Raw genomic sequence first — 22,944 nt, 5'->3', positions numbered from 1 at the left:
AATTTCCTCATATAAAATGGCACATTATTTGCATATAACCTATGTACACCCTCCTTCATATTTTAAATCATCTCTAGATATCTTATAATACTTGATACAAATGTAAATGCTATATAAATCGTTGTAAATACAGTGTAAATGCTATCTAAATAGTTGTTTGTACATGGCAAATTCAAGTTTTGCTTTTTGGAACTTTCTGGGAAAAAATTTGTTTTTTCCAAATACTTTCTATCATGGTTGATGGAATTCGCAGATGGGGAACCTGCAGATACAAAGGGCCAACTGTATAGCAAGCCCTTCCCAACCTCAAATTTCTTTACACGAAATTTTAGTACAATTTACTTAATATCTGTCCTAAAATTATGAAAATGTTGGATAATGTATATGTGGATTTCAAGTCACTAATATTGAAGATGAATGGAAAATTTGCTAAGAATAAAGGGAGGTGAAGTATCTGGCAAAGGCTGGGAAGAGGCCTTTGGAATGCAGCCATGAGAAAGTAAAAGAATCTCAAGCAAAGCCCTCCTGGGTCTTGCACCTGCATTCCTGACACCACAGTGGAGAGACAGCTGAGCTGCCTGAGCAGCAGTGTGCTGATGCATGCTGGAAGGAAGTTTTCAAGGGAGTGCCAAGTTTTTCAAATCCTAGGAACAGGGAAAGGAGTTTGAGAAATACTCCTGGGGGCCAACCTGGAATTCTATACCCAGTGAAAATATTCCTGAATCAGAGACAAAACAAAGACATTTCTCAACAAAGAAAATCTAAGAGAATTCATTGCCAGAGGACTCACTCTAAAAGAAGTAATAAAGAGAATTCTTCAGGCATAAGGAAAGTGATCACAGACAGAAAAAAACAGAAATGCAGGAAAGAAAGAGTAAACACTTGGGTAAATCTAAATAAATACACACTATACAAACAACAATCGTAATGCCTTGTGTAGTTTAAATATATATAGAACTAAATGCATGACAACAGTAACACAAAAGGCATGGGGATAAATGGAGTTAAAATGTTTTAAGGTTTTAGCATCATCTAGGAAGTGGTAAAGTATTAATATACACTATACAATAATAAGTCAATAATGCATTTCATACTCTCTAGAGTAACAGCTAACTAATAGTAAAAGAATATATAATTAATAAAGAAGAAAATGGAATGACATAAAATATTCATCTATTTCAAAAGAAGGGAAAAAAGAAGAAAAAATATAAAATATGAAAACAAATAGTGAGATGGTAGATACAAATTCAAATATACTGTCAATAATATTAAATGTAAGTGAACCAAAGTCATTATAGACTTTTAATTTTGAAAAAAATTAAGCTACTTCTCGCTTGATAGAAGCACACAGCACATAGTAGGTACAGTGGAACTAAGCAAATTAGGAATTTATTTGTGCATCCTTTACAATGAATTTAAAAGTAAAATTTTTTTTGGAAACTACAGATAAATCAATCATCTCTTCTGCCTCTTGTTTTTCCAAATCAGGTCTTTCATGTTTTGAAACATCAACTGGCAGCGAAGAGATAGAATGAATGAGAGGACACTACACCAAAAAAGGGAAAGGACTTACATACAACTCTTTAAAACATTGACTTCTATAGCTTTTGTGAAAGGCTGGTGCTTAAATATTGAATAAAAACCAGGTAACTAATATTTTCAAGACATTGAAAAAAAAGAAATTAGAAGTTAGCACATCAATTCGCATCAGTTAAATGAACATTAGTAAGGCTTTTGAATGTAGGTTCTGGGACTCATGGCTAGACAGAGACAATTTGGGAGCAATCTTCACTGCAAGTTTCTCAAACTTGGACTCCTATTCATAAGCCCAAAGATTAACAAGCTTGTAAGAACTCTTAATTTTACATTTTTATTTAAATAATTTTCAACATTTATATAAATCGATTCTGGCTAGTCAGTGTGACCTAGTACTGTTCCCATATGTTTCTGTTCATAACCACATGGTCCCAAGGCCTTATGATGTCATGGCACAGCGTAAAAGAAGTGTTTCACACTTGTTCCAATAAAGAAAAGCTGTGGAAGCATCCCTCTACCACATGGCACATAGTGATATAGGCCCACAGAATCCAATAGAACCTTCAAGGCAATAGTCAATTCCATATTCATATTTTGAATAGATGTTTTTTGTACAATAGATCTTGCATACCAACTTTGCAAATTCGATCAGCAGTCAATGCAGTAGTAAAAACCCAATGAAGACTTCTCTGTTAAATTTGTATTTTAGGGTACACAAAAAAATGAGCGTCAAAATAATAGATCTGTGGCTTAAAATGAGCTCACTATAAAAAGGAAAAAACAACAATACAAAAAGTACTGAAATAAAAGGTAATTACCTTTAAAAAAAAAAAAAGGAAAAAACAAAACATAAGGATGATAATGGTTCATCATCTTGAAAACAAAGTTGTAGGGAGCTATAGCTGTGCTCCCTTCTCTATGGTCCAAATGGGAGCTTGGCAACAACCGTAGGAACGTCCCAAGCAAGCAACCACAAGCATTCATGCCTGGAGAATCTTGACTCAAGGGAATCCTTGATGTTCTAGGGAAGATCAAGAGCAGCTGGAGAGCATGCCCAGACTCTTTGGGTCCTTAGGAGATTGAAGAAGGGTGAAACCTTGTTAACCCTGAGAGGTCAAGGAAACCAAGAAACAAAAATGTTTCCTCTTGGGAGCTGCTTTCTATAGAACAGCAGCAAACTATTTAAGGCATGTAGGTAAACTGAGTCTCTGACCAACTCCAAGAAAAAGAACAATAAACCTAAACAGCCAAGCTTTCATGGAGAGGAAAAACAAGTGAAACAGGCTCTAACACACCAGAGGCACAGACGGGGAATGGTGATAACAGCAAAAATAATAACAGCACTTAAGGAGATTTGGGTATAGCTCAGAAAAGATTTTCTGAAATTAAAAACATGAGTGTCAAACAAACACAACTTAGTAGGTGAAATGAAAGAGAAGTTGCTTGCTTTTGAGACAGAGATGCTTTCTTTGCCTGTCTCGTTGTTTATTCAAAAGTTCAGATCCTTTTGTGTGTTATGGTTGGAATTGATCACAGCCTCTTTCTGGACCCCATCATGGCCTGAGAGATTTGGTTTTGGACCCTAACAGTTCTCTGTATCGACTCAGGTACATGTTTCAAACTTCTTTTGCTGTTCCTAGGATTTAAAAAAACTTGGCACTCCCCTGAAAACTTCCTTCCAGCATGCATCAGCACACTGCTGCTCAGGCCAGCTCAGCTGTCTCTCCAATGTGGTGTCAGAAATGCAGGGGCAAGACCTAGGAGGGCTTTATTTGAGGTTCTTTTACTTTCCCATGGCTGCATTCCAAAGCCCTCTTCCTATGCTCTGCCAGATACTTTACCTCCCTTTTCTCTTCACTACTTTTCCACTAATATTAATAGTCCTTAATATTGGTAATTTGCAATCTACATATATTGACCCAAAGTTTTAGAGTTCTAGAACTTATGTTTGTGTTTTTTATACATTCCAGTCCTTTTGTGAAATTCTCTATCCTATCATGTATTTTACTGAACATTTTAATCACAGTTACTTTAAAGTCCATGGCAGATCATTCTAATACCTGAGTCATCTGTAAGTACATTTCTATGGTCCTCTTTTTCTCTTGGTCCTGACAAGTTTTGATTAAATGCTGAGCATTGTGTAAAAATACTGTAGAAGCTTTAATGAAGTTATCTTTCTCCAGGGAGGGTTCACGTATCTTTTAGAGGATAATTAGAACGAGGGCAAATTACCTTAATCCATCAGGGATTGAGCTGATTTGAGGCTGGCTTGAAGTCTTTTTGAAGCAACCTTGGCTGAGGGAGTGAATGGGGGCCGAAATCTAGCCTGTAACTCTGCTCCCTAAGCCATGATTCCTATTGTGCTCTACATCTGCCCAAAAAAAGCGTGATCTTTTCAATTCATACAAAAGTATGCATATGGGCTAAGTAGCCGCCCATTTTCAGCTCTTCTCATTACTGTCGCTTTTAGGGAAAATGGAAATGTAAACGAGTAGGCAACCTCAGTTATGGTTACGGTCTTCCAACACTTGTAGTTCTGAAATTCCAAGAAACTTATAAGGCAAATTAACTGAATAGAGCAGGACCAGTCCATTAAAAAAACATGAAAGTGGCATTGTGATGCATCAGGTCTGCACTTTTAGAATAATTTTGTAAAACAAAACAAAAACATTGTCCTGAGATGTTTAGATGTCTAATTAATTCAGAGCAGTACTGAGTGGCAAGTATCAAGACAAAGGGGCCAGGGTACAGAATAGATGCTTTCTGAAGAGTGATAGGCAAATTTTCTCTAAAATCCCACAGGTATGTTCAGTGGACATTTATAAACCTTCTTGGTTTCAAGATGATGGGGGCAAAGAGAGTAGCAGACCTAGTAAATAGTTAGAACTTCTGCCAAAGCTAGACACCAGGCTGCCTCATCTAATATGGTGCTTTCAGTCTGGCCCACAATAGACATACGCTTGTTCAAATGACTTCTTTCCTTACTTAAATCACTTTCTATATGGATATTTGTGCCCCCAAATCAAAGGTGTTATTTAGAAGTAACTCTTGCAGTATGTTTTGACTAAAGGAAGCACCACTTGATTTCACCCCAAACAACTTTGCAATTATATAATATTTTCCATGAGTTAGTAAATTAGGGTAAGTGACATGAAGCAGAAACAGAAAGGTGCTGTAGCCTCTATTGCGTTTTTCAATTGTTTATTTTCAGGAGATATTTATTGGTAGCTTCTAGCGTGTATACTTGCACATTTATGAAAGTTCATACCAGCAATTTATGAATTTCCAATTAGACATACCTAAATATGAAAGAAAGAAGTCTGCAAAAAAAGTCTCTTTCATGATTTTTCCTTCTTCCTTAATGTATGTGGCTGTACCCTATCCAGAGGTCTTGCCCTGTGCCCTGCTTCATTTCATCTGGATATGCCCCTGATAACTAAGTCACTGTAAGTGGGAATACTCCTTCGCATTAGGCCTCTTCTGTCCTGTTCCCAACGGCGACCTGTAGGTCTGGCATCTGACATGGGAAAGGAAAAGCCCTAAGGGCAGCCAACATGACTCTCCAACTGTTCTATCTGAAGTATAGTTTATGGTAAAAGCTACGCCCTTAATCCTTTAGGGCCCAAGATTTTAGAAATTCGAAGACATTTTTCCTCAGAGCTATAAGCTCTAACATAATTTCAAAATCCTCATTAGAAACCAAAAGCCAGGCCTTACTTTCTTTGTTTCCTGGCCGTCATTGTTACATCTCTTCCCTGAGGCAAAGGACGGGCCAGAAGTACAACACTTCAGAGGAGCTTTGATACCACATTAGGCGTCATAACAATTACAAATAGTTTTCCAACGAATACCCTTCCTAATCTGACCAGGCCTACTTTTTTTTTTGAAAACCTTATCACTTATTCCCTGCCTTCCCTTACCCTGCCATCCCCACCCCAGCCTGCCTGCTCACTCACCATGTACCCTCTGGTCCAGCTGTATAGGACAGCTTTTCATTTCCTGAGCATTCTGTGCACTTTCATACCTGTATTCTTTGCTCATGCTGACTCTGCCTAGAGTGTTCTTTCACCCTGTGACTCTCTCCACTGCTGAAAGCTTACTGATTCTTTAACGTTCAGCTGATTTAGGACTTCCTTGGAGAAGTCTTCTGGCCTGTGCCTCATCCCGGATTCTTCCTCTATGCTTTGCCAGCAGGTAGTTCCTACTGTTCAAAATAAAGGCATGTATTTATGGGCAGCCCAACAGCTGTGGATGGGTCTCCCCCATAGAACTGAGCCCCTAGAGTGATGGAACATTGTTCTGGGCCTCTTTGAACCCCTAGTGCATAGCACAGTGCCCAGCACATGAAGAGCATTCTGTAAACAGAGAATACTTAAATAAATTAAAGAATGAATGGGGAAAAAAGGAACAAATTTAGATAAGGGGATGGTAACAATGGATTTGATTTTAGATACATTAAATTTGATACCAGTGGGACATCCAGGTAAAGATTCTCCATCATCTAAGTTATCGCTGATATCCCTCCAGGATTCATAGTGGTTGCTACATGTGTCTTAAAATGATGCTAATTGGACCCATTCAGGTTTGGAACTGTATCAGTTAGGTTGTGGTAAGAAAAAGACACCATCCTGGCGTGGACATACATACACTACCCAGTGGAAACTAGATAGCTAGTGGGAAGCAACTGCATAGCACAGGGAGATTAGCTTGGTGCTTTGTGACCACCTAGAGGGGGATAGGGAGGGTGGGAGGGAGATGCAAGAGGGAGGAGATATGGGAACATATGTATATGTATACCTGATTCACTTTGTTACACAGCAGAAACTAACACACCATTGTAAAGCAATTATATTCCAATAAAAATGTTAAAAAGAAAAGAAAAAGACAGCATCCTTAAGTGGGAAAATTGAAGAGGGGTTAACGGACTGCTTTCAAAGACATTAGGGGAAAATAACAGGGATGTTGAAGCACATCCTACCAATACATGTCTTATTCCTGAAAAGGCAAAGGAGTGGTTACTGGAATTTACAAGACTGGAGCTTATGGAGTTATGGTTGTCGTTATAGCTGTAGGAGAAGCTGCTGGAGGGAAGCTGTGGTCTTTGGTGGGGGGATGCAGCTGTTGCCAGCCTGCAACCACACAGGAGGGAGCCGAAGGAATAAATACCTTGCCCTCTCTTTTCTACTTATCCCCGAACTGCTGCCAGTCCTTTCCATTGGCCTAACCCTACTGGAAATCAGTGGGCAAGGGCTCCTGTTTATTCTCCATACAGTGACTTCTGGACAGTAAACAGGATCCCTTCTGGGGGCTGGGACAGGTAGAAAAGTGTGGAGAGGGGATCTGGAAGGCAACCTGAGATCATCTAGCACAGAGGCTCTCTAAATCAGGCCATCGTAGCTGTTTGCAGCCCTTCTACATGCTAGCCTTTATTGGGGCTTGCCTCTTGAGCATACGCCATTCAAGGTTCCAGGGCTCGGGCTGGACAGACAAGGTGATGAGCTACAAAGCAGGGACCTCAAAGGGAGGAGCTGTAATTGAGTATGGAAGCTAGAAGTCAGAGCTGGCTAGAGCAGCGATACCAAGCCAAATCTATGCAATGAGACCGTTTGAGGAATGAGTGAAGGAGTTAGAAAGAGAGCCGGAATAAGCAGGATGTAGAGGGCTGGAGTGGTGGGAGTGTCTCATTCAGGAAGGGAGAACAAAGGAGGTGAGTTGTTATAGGTGAGCTCTTACCTGAGCAAGCATCACAGCAGGGTGAGGAGAGGTGCCCGCCTCCTCAGTGATTATGCCAGGCCAGCCGCAACACAACTTTTGTTGACATTCCACTGACTGTTTCCAATCACGACCACAATTCTTAAGTCTCTGTCTCCAGCCCAACCTACCTCTTTCAGCACTGGACCTGGCTCCTACTTCACCAGGGTGATTGGGGTCATCAGAAGTAGGCTTGCTCAACCTCTCCCTACTACCTCCCTTCCTGTCTTCCCTTCCTCTTGCCTCAGAGAAAAAGTTTTCTTTCTTCATCTCTATGGCTCTCCTAGCCTTCCCCTGCATCCTTAATCTCTTTATCCCTCCATTCCCCAAAAGGACTTTGGCATTTCAGTTGTCTTCTCTCTCTAACACTTTCCACTAATGTTCCTTCACATAAATTATCCCGAAAAACAAAATCACAGACTGATCACTCTTTTCCAGCTGCTGTCCTCTCGCTCCTTACCTTGGGCATCAAAATCCTAGAAAAAAATGTCTCATGGGGGCTTCCCTGGTGGCGCAATGGTTGAGAGTCCCCCTGCCGATGCAGGGGATGCGGGTTCGCGCCCCGGTCCGGAAGATCCCACATGCCGTGGAGCGGCTGGGCCCGTGAGCCATGGCCGCTGAGCCTGCGCATCCGGAGCCTGTGCTCCACAACGGGAGAGGCCGCAACAGTGAGACGCCTGCGTACCGCAAAAAAAAAAAAAAGGCTCATGGTCGCTGCCTCGCAATCCTACCACCTACTCCCTCTTTACTCCTCTGTGTTTTGGCTCCTTTGACATTGCTCCCGAAGTCTCCCGGGGCCAACTAATCAGCCCCTTAAAACCTTTTTCTCAGTCTAGGGTTATGAATTATCTGAGAGATTTATAATTATGAACAACGCTTGCCTTCTTGAAACTCCTCCCTTCACATCCATGACCCAGTGTTCTCCTGGACCTCTGCCCACTTCTCCTATAGTCCCTCTCCCTTCTCCAGCAATGTTGGGCCCAGGGTGCAGCTCTGGAATTAGACTTCCTGGGTTCAAATCCTGGCTCAGGCACTTCCTATTTGTCATTGGATCCTGCTGTACCTTGGTTTCCTTGTCTGATAAAGAGAAGTGGGAATGGTAGCTGCCCTTTTGAGTTGTATGAGGATTCAATGGTATGAAGAATGGAAAGCACTTTGCAGGCTGCCTGGCTTTAAGAAGTACTGAGTTAGCTGTCAGCATTTATATCTCTCCCCTCTTGTCTCTGATATATTTTCTTCCACCAGGTGTATGTACATATCATTTCTTGGACTTTCTTTGTGCTTTGCTGATTTTGCTTACACCATTGCCCCTCCCAGCTTCACCTATTGAAATCCCTCTGCTTCTTTAAGACCCACTTAAATGCCACCTTCTCTGTGAAACTCTTCCAGGTCACTCAAGCCAAAGCTAATTTCTCCTCCAATGAAATCTCATAGTCTCTTGCTCATTCTCCTGGCATTTTCTGCCTTGTATTATAATTCTATAATTTATCTTCCTTACAATATTTTAAGTTCTTTGATTGCAAAAGGATACCTAGTAGGTGTTGAGTAGTAGGTGATCATGAAAACATTAATATGGGGCCAGGTATCCTAATCCAGTGGGGAAGGCATTATATTAGATTCAGTGGAAATATCTTTACAAAGAATATAGATGATCTCAAGGGAATACTGAGCAGAGTTTGCTTATATGATTCTGAAGTAAGATTGCATGGGAAAAGCAAAAGAATGAGCACATGGATTCTTCATATGTTTTTAATGAATATAAAATACTGGGGAAATATATAGAAAACTGGAGGTTGTAACCTCAGAAAAGCTATTTAATTTTTTTTTTTTTTTTTTTTTTTTTTTTTTTTGCGTTACGCGGGCCTCTCACTGCTGTGGCCTCTCCCATTGCGGAGCACAGGCTCCGGACGCGCAGGCTCAGCGGCCATGGCTCACGGGCTCAGCCTCTCCGCGGCATGTGGGATCTTCCCGGACCGGGGCACAAACCCGTGTCCCCTGCATCGGCAGGCGGACTCTCAACCACTGCGCCACCAGGGAAGCCCAGCTATTTGATTTTAACACACATAAGAATGAAGTGCTGAGCTGAAGTTGTTTAGGAATTAATCAAGTAAAAAAGGAAAATTTATATATTGAGTCCATGCCTGTTCTCAGAATCTCAGGAAACTACTGAGAGAGTTTGAATTTGGCTCAATATGAGAGAAGGAAAGAGAGATAATGGTACAAATCTTGCACACAGTGGGTCTTTGTTAAATATGAGTGAACAAATGAGTTAGGAAATGAATCTGTCAGGGTTAAATCTTATTGCTTTAAGATCACCATATTCAACAAGAGTAGATCGAATTTAATGAATTTGCCTGTGTGGCTTTGACAGTGAGCTCTTTTCACTCTGCAAATATTTGTCACTGATGCACATTTTCTCTTCAATGTTCCCTCTTCTCCTGGATCCTTTCGAGATACTGCCGTAGTGAACCTAGAGATGATCATACTAAGTGAAGTAAGTCAGACAAAGACATATATCATATGATATCACTTATATATTGAATCTTAAAAAAAGATACAAATGAACTTATTTATAAAACAGAAATAGACTCACAGACGTAGAAAACAAACTGATGGTTACCAAAGGGGAAAAGGCAGGGGGAGTTTGGGATTAACAGATACATGCTATTATATATAAAATAGATAAACAACAAGGACCTACTGTATAACAGGGAACTATATACAATATCCTTTAGTAACATATAATGGAAAAGCATCTGGAAAAGAATATATATATTTATAAATATATATAGCTGAATCACTTTGCTGCACATCTGAAGCTAACACAATGTTGCAAATCAAATGTACTTCAATTAAAAAAAAAAGATACTGCCATAGTTTTCTTCCTACTTCTCTGGCTACATATTCTCAGTTTCTCTTCCTCAGCATTCCATTCTTGGAGTGTGTCTCTTCTCATTTTGCTCTCTGTATCCTTTCTACATGATCCATTCATCCATGCCCATTGTTTCAACTCTCTTTCATATGCTGATAATTCTCAAATATGCATTTCCAGGCTCCAGACACACTTATCCAACCAACTATGTGAAGTTGTCACATTTCACTTGTCACATACTGAGCTGAACTCATCCGCTTCCACCACCCAGCATGAGACTGAGATACATGAGCCTCTTAGCTAGTTATTAATTTGTCCCTTCATGTCACCCTTTCAATATTGATTGATTGATTGTATAATTTATCACATATAACATATTAGTTTTAGGTGCAACCTAATGATTCATGTATATTGCAAAATGACCACCACAATAAGTCTAGCTAATATCCTCAACCTTTATTTAGAATAGAGGCTGAGAACTTTTGAGAAGGGCAGAGAAAGAATTGTCAGTGTTCCAAAGCCCCAGCCTCTCTTCTATTTTCCTGACCAAATTAGCTTGGTGCCAAACTTGTATATCGCATTAAGAAAAGCAAAACCCATGGGGCTAATCAGAACCTCCCTCCTTAGGAGTCAGTCCAGTGACTTGCCACTTTTACTAGAATGTTCCATTGTAGGGAGTGGAGTCTTATCCGCATCTCAAGTGGCTTATCAGACTATTCTGTACAACTACATGTAGTAATCTCTTCAGTAGAGGTTCTGACGACACTTTCCTCCATCTTCTTGTATTTCCAGTGATATTTAGAGCTATAGATAAGTTCTCCAGGAAGCTACCCACCTAGAATAACTCTGCCCTGACTCAAGGCTTACTTTCCTGTAGAATTAGCAATCTAAGTAAATGGTACCACATTATGTATTTTCCCAAGCCAGAACACCAGATATCATCCTTATTTCTTCTTTCTCTTACTCAACCACCAAATCAGATCTGCTTCTTAATTTCTAAAATTAGCCCGCTTTCTTATTTCAAATAATTTATCCATTCAGTCTCTTGAATTCTTGTGCAGTGATACCATCTGTGCGTAATGACGGTTGTGTTTCTTTCCTTCCAATAAGTATGCCTTGTTATCTTTTCCTCAGACTGCCAGTAAAGTGTTAAATGGACATAGTGATAGCCAGCATCTTGGCCTTATTTTCTTTTTGAAAGGAAATATTTCTAATGATTCATCATTAAGTATAATGTTTGCTCTAGGTTTTTGGCGGATACTCTTTATTAAGTTAAGGAAATTCCCATGTATTTCTAGCCTGCTAAGAGATTTTTTAAAAGGCTATACATCTTTTATCAAATGTTTTTCCTATATATCTTGAGGTGATCATATTTTTGGACCCACATAAATCAGAAAGAATCATTCTTCTCTATTCACTAGGAGGTTGGTCTAGATTTTTCTTTCCTCCTGTTGCTCTTGTCTAGGTTTAGTATCAAGCATTTACTTGCCTCATAACATGAGATGGGCGAGTTGACCCCCTTTTTGACTCATTGGAACAGTTTGAAATGTTGAGATTATGTATGTGTTTCCTAAAGTTTTACTAGAACTCACCTATAAAACTGACTAGATCTACAGTTTGTTTGTTTGTTTCTTTTTTTTTGTTTTGGAGGTAGATTTTACTTTCTTGAAAAGCTCTAGGCTATTCAGGGTTGCTTCTTGAGTTTGCTTTGACTAGTTTTTATAGGAATTGTTCCCAAACCCAAGCTTTCAAATTTATAAACACAAAAGTTTTCTTAGTGGCTTTCTCTCTCTGAATGTGATATAATTTACTTCTTTAACTGCTCAGTACTCTTCAAGAGTGTCAAGATCATAAAAGACATGTAAAGTTTAAGGAAATGTCACAGACTGGAGCAGACTGAGGAAAAAAAACAATTAAATGTAATTTGGGGGCCTGGATAGTATCCTGAAACAGAAAAAGATCACTAGTGGAAAAATAGGTGAAATTTGAATAAGGTCTGCAGTTTAGTTAATAGTATTGTACCTATGTTAATTTCTTAGTTTTGATAATTGTACTATGGTTATGTAATATGGGGAGAAGCTTGGTGAAGGAACTCTTCTATTTTCAGCAACTTTTCTGTAAGTCTAAAATTAGTTTAAAGTAAAAAGTTGAAAAAAGGGATGATTCTGGTCACTATGTAGAAAATAGTCCAGGGGTGGGGACAGACTGGACACAGTGAAAATAAGTAGCAGTTCAAGAAAGGTGGTTTGGAAGAGTAAAGATGGTAGCAGTAAAAATGAGAAGTGGTTGATTAATTTTTTCAACTACCATGTCTGTACCTCTGTCTCATTTTTTGTTTCCTAACATTGTTTATTTTACTGTCTCCCTTTTTAAATTAATAAATGTTACTAAAGTTTTATTGACTTAGTAGTCTTTTCAAGGAACTAACTTTTGAAAAAAATTCTTTTAACTCTTTGTTCACTATTACATTCATTTCTGTTCTTTATTTCCTCGATAAATATTTGTAGAGCTCTTACTATATCCCAGGCATTTTCTAGGTGCTATAAATAAATCAGTGAATAAAAGTGACCAAAATTCCTGTCATCAAACCCATCAAGTCTTAAATTCAGAGGAGCCCAGCAGCAGTGCATAGTGAGAGGGCAATGGTACATCTGGGATCAAGTCCAGGTAGGACCAGAGGGCATGAATAAGCTGTATGAGCAGATAGTCCAGAGCCCCATGTCACCCCACAGTTGCACCAATGCTTCTGCCTCAGCTCATACTTGTGGCCATATGGAGAGATCCTTGTGAGCAGCTAAAGGTGGAGGCATAATCCCAAGCTTGTTTTACAAATGAGTTGGCTTGGAATATTGTGTAAGCTGAAAATTATAGCCACATTCAGGAGTTGCCTTGAAAGACATTAGAGAGTGAAAATCTTCCCAAGGAAGGAATGTGAAAGGTGCACCTGGTCATCTACTTTGTGCTGGAATGGCCTGAGGTGAGGATGCACATAGATTCCTGTGCAGTGGCCAATGTGCTGGCTCTCTGGACAGGAAATGTACTGGAAAATCTGGTGTAAGATGTATGGATGGACTGATGGGAGGAGGCACAAAGTGTGATGATCTTTGTGTCACATGTAATGCCCACCAGAAAGCATCCCCCATGGAAGAGACTCTGAACAATCAAGTAGACAAATTGGCTCAGACAGATGGCATTAGGGAGACTTCATAATCAGCCACCCCAGAACTGGCTGATGGGCACACGAATGGAGTGGCCACAGTGATTGAGATGAGGGCTACTGACCTGATTTAGCTACTGTGGCCTCTGAAAGTCTGACCTGTTAGCAATAGAGACCAGTGCTGAGCACCTGGTTATGGTATTATTCCCTGAGAAGACCAATCAGCCACCTGGTGGCAAGTCAATTACGTGAGGCTCCTTTCATCCTGAAAGGATCAGTGACTGGTTTTCACAGGGTTAGATGCTTATTCTAGGCACGCTTTGCCTCGCCTGCCCATAGAGCAAGCCTCAGCCAGCATCCTTATTTGGGGGCTTATAGAATGTCCGATCCACAGGCATAGGATCCCACGCAGCATAGGGGAATCATTTCATAGTAAAGAACATATGGGAGTGAACCCATGCCCATGGAATCCGTTGGTTGTATCACAAACCACATTTCCCAGAAGAAGCAGGCCTCAGAGAATTCTGAAACTGTCTTCCGAAGGCACAGCTCAAGAATCAGCTCAGACACAACACTCTGAGAGGAGGGGGCATTATCCTTTAGGATGCAGCATATGTGTTAAGTCAGAGACCTCTGTATGGCACTGTGTCCCCATTTGAAATAATATACGGGTTGGGGAACCAAAGAGTGGAAGCATGAGTGAACCCCCCACCCCATCACTCCCAAGGATCCACTGGGAGGTATTGTCCTTCCTGACGCTGCAACTCTGGGATTTGCAGGGTTAGAGATCCTGGTCTCCCAAAGAGGCTCCCCCTTGCCAGGGACTATGGCCACCGTCAAAGCTCTTTGGATTTCTTGTATCCAGGGCCAAGCAGGCAAGGAGAGGTGTCGCTATCTTGGCAGGAAGTGGAGCTGCTGTTACACAAGGGGTCAGGAGGAATACATGTGGAGCTAAATGATCCACTAAGGAGCCTCTGGGTGCTCCCAGGCTCCTTGTTACTTGTGAATGGACACGTGCAACTACCTCAACCTGAGAAGATGCCTCAGGAATGAAGGTTTGGGTCACACCACCAGGGAAGCCACCAAGACCTGCTAAGGTGATAGCTGAGGGCAAGGGAAATTTCGACTGGATAATGGAGGAAGGAGATGATGAGTATCAGTTATGCCCTGGAAACTACTCCAATTCCCTCTCCTCTAAGTTTTCCCTTAAGACTGGAGGCCATGGGAACCATGGAAGAGCTGCTCCCCAAACCTACCTGGAAAAGTAGACCTATGTAGGTTAAAGGGTGGACTGTGGCTGCCATGGGAACAGACCAGATCTCCTGCTGTGGGGAATGTTCCTGACTGACAATTCCTCTGTATCTACCACCACGTTCACACAGAGGCTGTTCCAGCTGTGATGGAGCACAGCTGGGTCCTAGGGCAGACCCATTCCTGTAGGGCATGGACTAACTCTAATGGGAAAGTCAAGAACTCCCCATCAGCCTGGTCAAATTTTCTTGGAACTGAGCTGCAGTTTGAGACACTTCCTACCCAAACCTCCCTCCTTCCTCCTCTGTTTTCATAGGGGTGTCCTCATGATCTGAAGCCTCTCTCAGCCCACTCCTGCTTTCTTTATGCTTCACAGCATACAAATCTCTTGCACATCTAATCCCATCTTGGTGTCTGCTTCTTGGTATTTAAGGCCATAAGACTGGGTGAGATGCTCAAGGTTGTGAGTGCAGATAGAAATGGGAAGGGAACTGAACTCTGGGGCTCTTCAGCACTGAGTGAAAGAGAGGGAAAGTGAACAACAGAGACCAAGAAGAGGTGGCCAGCAACGTAGAAGAAAAAGCAAGAGAATATGGTGTCCTTGAAACCAAGTAAAGAAAGTGTACCCGAGAAAAGGAGTGATTGACTATGTCAAGGATGCTGCCAGATTGTGCAAACTAAGGATCAGGGGTTTAGCAGGATGAAGCTCATGGTGACTTTGACAAGAGCAATTTTAGTGAAGGGTGTGGATGCTGCCTGATTGGCCTGGGTTTAAGAGAGAATTGTTCCTGTTGCACAGAGGAACTGAGAAATGGGGGAGTGGCTGGCAGGAGAACTGAGGTCAGAGAAAGGATTCTTAAGATGTTCAAGATAACAGCATATTGGTGTGCTGATAGGAATGACCCAGTAAGGATAAAACATTGAGGACGTAAGCAGAAAGTGAAGCACTGCTGGAGTGCTGTTGAGTAGGTGAGAAAGGATGAGGTCACTGAAGGGGGAAGCTCTTCAAAGAGTCTTCGCTCCAACTCCCTGCTTCTCCCAGGCCCACGCCTCACCTGGGGTCAGTTAAGCTCAAGTACCTGAGATAGAACAAAATTTCCTACCCTTTTAACTGAGTGTTGCATCAGCTGAGGCACTCACCACTTGAATTTTCAGTTCCCTCTTTGTGTTTGTTATCTAACGATTTCACTTAGTCTTTTGTGACTTTTGACTATACGTTTAAACTAATTTTAAAACTTTAACCCATTTTATGTTTTTGTACCTGGAATTTTTTCTGGTTATCTCAGTCTGCTATCTTACTGGAAATGGGAATCTCCTGGAGTGAGTTTTTTCTCAAATGCAGATCTTATCAGGGTACTACTTTGATGGTTTACAGTTACCATAGGAATAAGATCCTGGCTTTTTATGATGACATTAAAAACCTGTTTTTTTCCCTCTCTGGCTCCTAGCTGTCCATGTCTTGCAGCCTCAGGAAACACTAAGAGGTCCTAAGACTCATCGTGCTCTCCAGTGTCCCCTTGTCTTTGCGTATGTTGCTCTCTTCCCTGGAAAGGCATCCCCCCTTCATATGTTTAAAGCTTGCTTACCCTTTAAGATCCATTTTGGGAGCTGATGACTATGAGGAATGTTTCCAACTCCACTTAGCCCCGAGGCTAGTTTAAGTGTCTGTCTCATGTGCTCCCACACCCATAGCTCTGGGAAAGCTTTTCACCCTGAGAATCCTTTTCTATTTACTTCTTGGTTTCCTCTGTCCACCCAGCTCCTGGCTGCCTCCAGTATTCCCAGTGCTTCCACATCCTTGGCATACAATACCTTGGTAAATGTTTGTGTTGGGTGCAATTAGGTTTTCTGTATGGGTCACGTTAAGTCTCAAAATAGATTCAAATTTCTGGAGAGGGAAATATATCTTAACAATTTATTTGTATAAAATATACTTTATTGATTGCTAAAGCCTTTATATAGCATTGGCATAACTCAGAGAAATAAAGAATGTTAGAATTTCAGATCTGGAAAAAATCTAGAGATTCTTAGAGATTACTTAACTCACCTCCTTTATTCTCTGGATAAAGAAATGTTTCTTTGTACCAGTTTCTGTGTCTATGCCTCTGTCTGCTCACACTTTCTCCCTAGAAGGAGTATTTTCAGTGTCTTATATCTTTGATAGTAAATTGAGTACATTTGTATATGTTTGTTGGCAGTTTAGCTTTCTTCATTTTTGAAATGTCTGTTCATATCCTTCTCCCAGTTTTAATTGGGATGTTGATATTTTTCATATTTATTTGTAAGTGCATTTTATAACTAAAGATATTAACCCTTTGTGTCTCACGTACATTGCAAGAGTTTTTCTAGATTTGTTTAACTTTCTTTAGAGTGTCTTCTTCTGTACCAGTGGTCAAATACGTCAGTTATCCTTTTGGGTTTCCAACATTGGTGCCATTCTAGGAAGGACCTTCTTCACTCTAAGATTATAAGACTGTTCTACGTTTAACATAGTACATTTTATTATTTTTTTTTTTACATTTCAGATTTTAGTCCACCTACTTTTTTTTTTTAATGTGAGAAAGTAATCTAACTTTACTTTTTCTCATATTTTTTATTGAATTGCTCCAATGCCCTTTTTCCAATTTTAAATATTACTGATTCAAAATGAAAGCACTGGCGAAGTTTCATTAAGAGCACAGAGCTGGGGGGCAGAGAGGTCTGGATTTGCTCGCTGAGTGCTAGCTCTGCCTCTTCCCTGATGTTGTGAGGTTTTAATGGAGACAGTTTATGTGTGGCACTGGCACCCAAGGGGAATTTACTAATGTCATCATGTTGGGCACCTTTATGGCTTAGTAGTGGTAGCACTAATGGATTTTTTTTTTCTTTTTTGGACTCTCTTTTATTCTGTTGATCTGTTTGCCGGGATTGTAGTGCTTTAATCTTTTGTAGTTTGTTAGAGTATTTTATTATCTAATAGGCAAAATCCCTTCTGTGGACTTTAACTTTTTGTCAATAATTTTAAACATCTTTTTTATTGCACATATAACAGTGCTTTTCATTGCTTCCCTTTTCTTGTCATTAGTTATTATAAAAGCATCTTTATGTTTTTTAGTATTTTGAGATTTACTACTTAGGATTTTAGTATTCAGAATGTAATTCTAATTCAGAATTTTAAGAAAATATTGCAGACAATGGATTTCAAAGAAAAAGTTGAATGGTTTAGGGTTATTAGGATTGGCTTGATGTATCATGAAGAAGAAATTAACTTGTTATTTTCCATTGCTTCTGAGAACCAAATGAGGAAATAGGCTTAAATTGCAACATGGGTTTCAGTTAAACAAAAACAAAGAATTAAAAAAAGAAAATGTAAGTCTGGCTAGGGAGTGAAGCATACTTTCAAAGAAAATGATAAACGCTCTTCTGGGATTTGGAACATCTGGTTCTCTCTTATTTCTCTCTAGAATCTTGTCCTGTGGAGGGGAAGGGAATGAATTCCTGCTGATTGCTTAAGGGGCTTTCTAACTTTAGGATTACATGAATGTTAACCTTTAATGCAAGCTATCCCGCATTTTGGGGACTTTCCATGCATGTCAGGAACCAAAGTGCCACCATTCTCAGCAGAGAGTCTAGTTCAATCATAGTTTTGCACAATAATGTACATATCTTAAAACACTTATTTTTCTTTGTTTTAATCAATTTCTCTTGACTTGTCATTAGAATTTCAAGCATACTGCTGAATCATTATCTCTCTCTTTTTTTTTAAAGTCTTTATTGAATTTGTTACAATATTTCTTCTTCTTTTTTTTTTTTATGTTTTGGTTTTTTTGGCCACAAAGCATGTGAGATCTTAGCTCCCCAAACAGGGATCGAACCCGCACCACCTACATTGGAAGGTGAAGTCTTAACCACTGGACCTCCAGGGAAGTCCCCTGAGTCATTATCTCTTAAAACATGTCTCTTCCCTTGTTTATTTTCTGCACATGCGCGGTGGGACAGGAAGCAGCAGGAAACGATCCCTCACTGACTACTGTCATTCAGTGCTCTGCAACTTCTTCTGCTGCATGGTTTATTTATTTTTTTAATTCACACACACACTCACTTTATTAATGCTCTGCCCAGTCTAAAGCACATTACTGATGCTGCTTTACATTTGAGGAAATAGCAAAATATCACCAGTGAGCTGGAAACAGAGAAATAATGGAGACTTAGGGCATTGCAGTTTCCAGAAATGTCTTAGTTTTCCAGTAACTTCATTGCTTTGGATTAACATCAATCAACCAAATATTTCTAGAGTTAGTCTTATAGTGGGTGTTGTGTGAGATTCAAAAGAAGTATTTAGTTATTCATTCATCATTTAGCAAATGTTTATTGAGAGCCATCTGACAGGTGCTGGGGATCTACTGGAAAGAAATTACACATAAAGGTTTCAGTCTAGCCAGGTTGGCAGATGTAAGTGTTATGAGTGCTATGAAAAAAAGAAAAGCAGTCAAATTTATTTATTCAGCATACCTTTCTTGACCCACCTCTGCTTCGTGCAAAGCATTAATGTTACATACATTGGGAAGTGGATCAGCAGAGGCTTCCTGTGAGAGGAGTTGAGCTGCCAGCTGAAATGCAGGGACTTTCTGAAGTCGTAGGTGAATGAGTTGCCTTTGTAGTGTGTGAGCCAGATGTCACCAGGGAAGCACTGGCAGAAATTTCCCTCCTGTCTTCCTACTGCCTGCCACCCTGAGAGCCGCACTTCACATGGACTGCCATTTCAAGGGAAGCAGCAGGAGCAACTATGGAAGCCACCTGAAGCTGGCAGGTGGAGAGGTCATCAGAAGAACCTGCAGTGGCTGTGGAGGGAAAAGGAGGCAGAGAGAGAAATCCTGCCAGCCACGGAAGGTTCTGAACAGGCCCAGGTGAGGGTCTCTATAGGTCTCTATAGCCATGTTCCTGCTCTGTGCTCTGAAAATGGGAATTTCGATATCTTTTCCAACTTAGGTCTAAACCCTAAATCACATCAAGAACCGTGCCTTCCCTCCCCTCAACCAACCATTCATTCCAGCAGCCATCAAATCAATCAGCCAAAACCTCACGTTTCTCACATTGGCTGGCCTTTCTTGTCGAGCTCTTCCTCCATTTCTTTCCCCTTCTGGATGGTTTCCAACCTTGGAGGCACATTGGAATTATCTGGGGGGTACTTGAAAATACTGATGCTTGACTTCCATCCCAGAATTTCTGACTTAGATGGTCTGAAATATGGCCTGGGCATCATGATTTTTAAAAGCTCCTGAAGTAACTATAATGTACTAACAAAGTTGAGACTCGTTAGTTTAAAAAATAATGTGATCAGTGCACCATCTAATTCACCAAAAGAATGAGAGCACTGCTAATCATGTTCGTGTGTTTGTTGGGAAAAAAAAAATCACAAGCTTAAATTAGAACCATAGGGTCTTTTTTTGTTTTCCTAAATTAATTAATTTATTAAGTTCTGGCTACATTGGGTCTTCGTTGCTGCGCGCAGGCTTTCTCTAGTTGCGGCGAGCAGGGGCTACTGTTCGTTGTGGTGTGCGGGCTTCTCGTTGCGGTGGCTTCTCTTGTTGCGAAGCATGGGTTCTAGGCATGCGGGCTTCAGTAGTTGTGTGGCTCACAGGCTCTAGAGTGCAGGCTCAATCGTTGTGACACACGGGCTTAGTTGCTCTGCGGCATGTGGGATCTTCCCGGACCAGGGCTGCAACCTGTGTCCCCGGCCTTGGCAGGCAGATTCTTAACCACTGCACCACCAGGGAAGCCCCTGAACCATAGGGTCTTAAATAGACATTTGGTTTAGGACTGTTGTCTATAAAGAGTTTCCAGGGAAGAAGATGAAGATGGCAGCGGCTGGGGGTTGGTCCTGGGAGACTGAGGGCTGCAGAGGACAGGCTGAAATGTGGTGTCGTTGGGAGCACAGACAGCCTCCCACATTATAAAGGACGTGCTCCCAGGGCCCTATCCCAAGACCTCAGAAGAATGGGCAGCCGCAGCCATGAAGTATAATATGCGGGTGGAAGATTATGAGCCCTGGCTGATGACGGCATGGGGTATGGTGAGGGATCCATGGTGTGTCTGGGACCACCCAGACCTGAGGTTGAACCAAGTCACTGGGACCTGGACGTGTACATCAGGAACTGTGTGCACATGTCCCCCATGCCTGCTTCTTGGAATCTCGTGTGTAAGCAGCTCTTCAACTTCGTGGCCTTCATGTGGTTCATGTTTTGGGTGGAGGAGAATTACCCCACCCACCAGCCCATGTGTGGAACCAAAGCAGCATCCTTATACTAATCTGCACCTGGAAGGGGTCCATGATCCCACCAAAGAGCCTGAGCTGGTGGTTTACTATGAGATCTGGGGAGGCTTTGTGCACCCTAAGTAACTCCCTCATCCTTAGAGATTGAACCTTAATGAAATCCCTAATGAAACAGTGGTGTGGAAGGAAAAAAGAAAAGAAAAAGAATAAAAGAGGTTCTAATCCAACTGTGGAGTTGTCTTGTAGAAACAAATCAAGAAGGAGGCAGTACAGTGTTAAGTCTGTGGTGGTGTCATCGACTGAGTGTTTTTGTCCCCCTTGAATTCATATGTTGAAATCCTAACTCCCAATGTAATGGTAAAAGGAGGTGGGGCCTTTGGGGGGTAACTAGGTCATGAGGGTGGAGGCCTCATGAATGGGATTAGTGCCATTATAAAGAGACCCCTAAGAGCTGTCTCTCCCTCTTTCTGCCATATGAGGATACAATGAGAAGATGGCAGCCTGAAACCCAGAAGAGAACTCTCACCAGTATCCATTTGGTTTCAGTATCTGCTTATTGTTTAAGCCATCCGGTCTGTAACACTTTTATTTTAGCAGCCCAAGCTGACTAAGACATGTTGTGACAATTAATCAAGGAAGCTGGCATAAGGTAAGGCAAAGAGTTGTAAACAAGCATTGTCTTGTTGGATTTATCAGGAGAGGGCTTGCCCAGGGTTTTATGAGAAATTTTATATGATTTAATCATTTCCTTCATTTGGGCATGTGAACAAATATAGCTTAATGCATTGAACAGTGACAGATAGTCCTATGAGGAGTTGATCGCCTTCTTCAGATAGCTGAAGGGTTGTGTCATAGAATGAAAATTAAATTTATTGTTTGGAGCCAGAGAGAGGAATGAGGATCAAAAAGGAAATGCTACATGGAAGCATATTTACATTCAATATGAGGGGAGAGATGTTATCTTTTCAAAATGCTGCCAAGTAGTGAAATGGGCAGCCCCAAGAGGTAGAGACATTCTTGACTCACGAAATATTCAAAGATTGCAAAATCTTTTATTGGTTATTCTGTTTGTGAGAGATGTGTATATGTTAGAGAGATGGTAGGAAGAGTCATGACCTCCACAAGTCAATGTGATGTGAATGCTCCTGTTTAAACATGTACATATGTGTAACACATATTTAACAGTGTAGAACTTAGATTTTTCTTTATTAAAAAAATAAAACCTGAAATGAGAAAAGAGAATGCAGCCAAGGTTGAGGCTTGGATCCTATGAAAGTCAGGACATGGGTAAGAGTCTTTCTTCACATCTCTATTCCTTACACTGCTTAGTGTCACTTAGGAAAAGTGGCCTAGGATAGGGTTGGCAATCTACCATGTACATACAGAGGAGGGGCTTGGGTCAGCCATCAAAAGACTGAGATAAAATGCAGTGTGAACTTGGTGTTCTCTAACCTTTCTGTAGCGTTCTCCTGCCTTGCATGAACCCTATTGCTTGACCCTCGAATCTCCAAACTATCATGTTGCCTTTCTACTGTCCAAAGCTGACCCCTACCTTCAGGGTGTCTGCTGCAGAATGCCGTCTGTCTCATGCCTGTAACTCAGTCCCTCCCCCTCCAACCTCCTCTCCAAACTTTCCAGTCTGTTCAATCTCCAAAGATAATGATCTGAGAAAGTTATATCAATATTAGTGTTTTGAATGGCCACTGGCTCACCTATCCTTAGGAAGCAAGAATGTAAGTGGAGGTAATGTAAGTGGAGGGGTATGTGTGGTGGATTTGGAGGGTAGAGGTTGTGCGTGGACCTGGGCAGAACCTTTTTCTTGTCCTCAGTCCTAGGGCCAGGCAACCTGGAAGCCCATTTGCAAGACTGCCAAATTTTGATTTGATTTATAGGTATAGAGATAAAAAAGTGCTACCCTTCTTAGACAAGGATTTCTTTCTTTTACAAAACCGGGCGTGTTATAGACATCGTTCCTGTGTTATATCAGGAATAATTTCTATGAATAATAACTATGAAAAAATTCCCATAAACAGTTCAGTTTTAGCTTGGAAGAGAAAGTAAAAATGGCACACCTTCAAAGCAGCAGAAGAAATATTTGCATTCATAGAAAGAACATCAACTGTT

General features: G+C 41.0%; 1 pseudogene; it reads left to right on the top strand.

The window, feature by feature from the left end:
- The first annotated feature begins 19,219 nt into the window (after positions 1–19,219).
- Positions 19,220–20,946, top strand: LOC101286823 (NADH dehydrogenase [ubiquinone] 1 beta subcomplex subunit 8, mitochondrial-like; annotated as a pseudogene).
- Positions 20,947–22,944: the final 1,998 nt, after the last annotated feature.

This window comes from Orcinus orca, chromosome 2, assembly GCF_937001465.1.
Source record: "Orcinus orca chromosome 2, mOrcOrc1.1, whole genome shotgun sequence".
NCBI lineage: Eukaryota > Metazoa > Chordata > Mammalia > Artiodactyla > Delphinidae > Orcinus > Orcinus orca.
The sequence above is the reverse complement of the archived record's forward strand: the minus strand, read 5'-3'. Positions and strand labels throughout refer to the sequence as shown.